General features: G+C 40.1%; 1 non-coding gene across 1 annotated transcript; it reads left to right on the top strand.

Annotated features, from left to right (window-relative positions):
- Positions 1 to 3,516: 3,516 nt before the first annotated feature.
- On the top strand, positions 3,517 to 3,623 carry LOC145056097 (small nucleolar RNA R71). The gene has a single exon (XR_013685633.1). It is a non-coding gene; the product is annotated as a small nucleolar RNA R71 (small nucleolar RNA).
- Positions 3,624 to 4,003: the final 380 nt, after the last annotated feature.

Here is a 4,003-nt window from a genome sequence, read left to right as displayed (position 1 = left end):
TGCTTCACTTGAATCACGAGAATTGTATTCGTGATTTGAGATAGTACCCCAAAATTGAGCATCAAAAATACCGGGCGCAAAATCCCGATCGCAACCGAGTAAAAATGGAACAAGGAATGGGGAGTGAGTCTCCACTTCCGTATAGATCCCCATGTTCCATGCAAATTCCCGGAGACTACATTCCCGATACACCCCGCCCAACTGGAAAACTAGTGCCCGGTTATAATCAAAGTCAATGGTGCGTTCTTCAAAGCTCACAGTAGAGAAAAACTCCACTGATAATTCCCGGTACACGGGTTCTTGGATTGCAAACAAATTCCTCCATCCATGGCAAGTAAAGGAAAAATGGTCTCCCTCGTATACTTTTGTCTAATGGCGCTCCAATTCAACAACCATTCCAACACCGCCAAGCCATCCCCAGTCAGCAATCAGAGCTATAGCAAACTCCCTATTGTATAACCATCCCAAATGGTTCTGATAAGTCATCAACAAGGCCCGTGAAATGTTTTGCGGAAACCGATATAACGGATGAATATTTGCGACATCAATCGGGTCATTATCCTGTTGAACAGCCCTTCTAGGTGCCATCTTCCTGCAATGGTCAAAAACAAACCAAAACAAAAAACAAAACACCTAAAATATGTTATAAAAAAACAAAGCAGAAAACTGGTCGCCTAGGAACCACGTCGTGGTTTGGCACGCTACGTCGTGGTCTCGCAGTCGTAACATGAACTGCCATCGATCAAAACACAGTCCAAATCTAGCAAATTTAACACTTGGGGTTTGATCCTTCTGCTATTCTAAGGGCATTCAAAGTAAAAATACTAACCAATATAACCAATTTGGGACATTTTAATTTCTAAAGAAACCCTAACCAACTAAATACATAAAATTGGGATAAATAGCAACTATTAGAGCATGAAAAACATACCAGATTGAGTAAAAGGACAAGAGAATGCAAGAGATTTGCAAGAAAAAACTGGAAAAAAAGTCGGCTGTGGGGACTCCTTTCGTTCGTGCGGCAATAAACAAATGGGGAACACTTGTGGTCAAAGGGTTTAAGAACTGGTCCCCCCCTGTGACTTTTAAAGGCCACGTCTTGGAAGGTGTTACCACGACGTGGTTTTAATAATACATTAATCTGTTCAGGTCTCAAATAGTCCCCGTGTTTTGCCTAAAACCACGACCTGGTGCATCTAACCATGATGTGGATGATGTCTGGTCAACAAAATAAAATTAACTAAAAACATTTTAAGTTCATTGTGTTCCATTTATTACCAAAGCACCCCATAGCAAATTTTTTACCACTTAACAGTATTTAGACGATGAGTTGATAGCTTCCCTAATCAAAACTCAAAAACTAAAAAGAAAAGAGAAGAAAATGCAAACCAAACTCGGGTTGCCTCCCGAGAAGCGCTTCTTTTTGATGAAGTCATGAGCCGGACTCCATGCCTTCTACGTCGAATTGTTAGAAGATCCCACCACTTGGGTCTTTTGTTCCTTGAAACGCCTCTTATAAGCTTGCACTCGACGAATATACGCCTTTTTAAAATTCTGCTTTTTATCCATGACTTCGTCTTCATGGAGCTTTCGTTTGATCCCTTGAGTCTTTAATTTTTCTTCACCACTAAGCTCCATAGTATCATTCTCCTTCCTCACCACTGGGCTAGTCACCTTTGATGTAACCTCCTCTTCACCATTGGACATGTCATCACTTTCCTTGCTCACCCAAGATGTTGGTTTTAAGTAATGACTTCAACAAAAAATGGAACGGATGCCCTTGGTTTAGTGCGCTTAACTTGCTGAATTGTTTTAATTTCTTCTTCCATTAATTTTTCCAATTCTACAAGCTCATCATCATCTTCAATATTAAACACTTCACCTTGAACATCATCTCTTTGGAAACCATCTTGTAGTCCAAAAGTTTCTTCTTCATCACCAACCCTTAACGTGATCTTGGATTCTCGAATATCGACAAGGGTGCTAGCAGTATTTAGTAGAGGGCGACCAAGAATAATGGGGACATTAACATCCTCCTTCATGTCCATCACTACAAATTCAACTGGGAAAACGAATTTCCCAATTTTAACTAGGATGTCTTCTACTATCCCTCTTGGGTGAGTCACTGAAGAGTTGGCCATGTGAATTGTCATTTTAGTATCCTTCATCTTACGAATATTTAACTTTTGGTAAAACGAGAAAGGCATCAAATTAATGCTATCCCCAGAATCGGCTAAAGCATATGTCTTCAACTTATTACCAAACTCACATGGAAGAGTGAGGCATGCAAGATCTCCCATCTTCTTGGGTATCTCTCCCAACACAGCCCTTGAGCTTTGTTCACTTAGAATTACCTTAGAATTCTTTTTCAATTCATGTCGAGTGTCTATTAAATCTTGGAGGAACTTAGCATATTCTGGAACTTTTGCAAGTGAATCAATAGAAGGAGCATTAATAGGATTACCCTATATTTGCTGAATAAACTCCAGATGTTCCCTTTCCAGTGGACTAAGATTAGCTCGAGATGGGAATGGGAAAGGTGGTTTATAAGCTGAAAAAGATACAAAATTTTTTTGTTCAGACCAAGCCCACGACGTGAGCTTTGCGGGCTCACGACGTGAACTCTGTATTTTAGCAATATCTTCAATTTTGAGCTTCGACTTCTTTGGCTTTGGATCAGGCTGCTGTGGCTCCACTTCTAAGTCTTCTAGGAACTCAGAAATTGCCTCTTCTTTAATATCTATGGCCATTACGTGAGATTGTGTCTTCTTTTCAGGAATTTTCGGGAACATCTTCTCATTAACCAAAGTGGTAAGTTGACCAAGTTGTACTCCAAGGTTATTGATGGAGGCTTGCTGATTTTTTATTAATTCCTGCTGATCTATCATCATTGTGTGATGATTCTTCATTATAGTTCTTTGTTCTTCCATTGCAGTGTCAGTAGCATCATGCCTTTTTTCTGAAGCTTCCATAAATTTCATCAACATGGTCTCTAATTCTGATTTCTTCTCAGCTAGTGGTTGCTCTCTTTGGTAGAATCCTCTGCTAGATTGTCTATATTTTTCCTCCTTTTGCTTCTTGTATTCATCATAAGGTAGCCACTCTTTCTTTGGTTTCCTCCAATCTTCATCATACTTGTCCCCACTTGAGTAGCAAACTTGAGCTTTCTTGTTTCCATAAACATCCAAGTTGCAATATTTTGTCAAATGTGGGCCACTACATCTCTCGCAACCAACTCGAATTCCATGAATTGATTGGTCCATTTGGGTCAATCTCCTATCCATAATGTTAAGCATTGCCATCACAACATCCACCTCTTCAGTTTGTACACCTCCAACTCCTTTCATGCTTTCATTCCTTGGATTGTGGTATTCACGAGAATGTTTTGCAAATTCTTCAACTAATTCATTGACCTCGCCCGAATTTTTCTTTGTAAGTGGTCCTTGAAAATCAAGGAGTTGTCTTGTCATCACATTGACCCCATCATAGAATATGGACACTTCTTGTTGAATGTTAAGGTCATCTTGAGGAGAATTCCTTAACAACCCTTTGTAACGCTCCCGTGCTTCGAAAAGGGACTCCCCCGGGTTTTGCTCAAAATTGGCTATTTCCTTCTTGATTTTAGCTATCTTGGATGGTGGACAGAATTGGTCTAGAAACTGCTCACGCATTTGAGCCCAAGTAGTTATTGTACCAGGTGGAAGTGCTTTTAACCAATCCTTTGCGACTCCTTTAAAGGTAACGGGAAGCATCCTTAGCAAGATGGTATCTCTGTTTGCATTTGGGACATTGAAGTAATCAGCATTGTCTTTCACTTCATCTAAGTGCTTGAATGCATCCTCATAATCTTTTCCATAGAATGGGATATCCTTTAGTGCAGAAAGGATATGTCCTTTCATCTCGAATGTGGCAGTGGCAGGAATGGCAGGTTGTACTAAGCCTGGACCAATGTCATCTCGAATTCTTTTTCTATAAGCTCCCATAGACATTTCTTCAGTATTCT

The sequence above is a fragment of the Lactuca serriola genome, chromosome 5, assembly GCF_051521515.1.
Source record: "Lactuca serriola cultivar US96UC23 chromosome 5, Lser_US96UC23_V15, whole genome shotgun sequence".
Lineage (NCBI taxonomy): Eukaryota > Viridiplantae > Streptophyta > Magnoliopsida > Asterales > Asteraceae > Lactuca > Lactuca serriola.
This window is presented reverse-complemented; position numbering and strand designations above follow the sequence as displayed.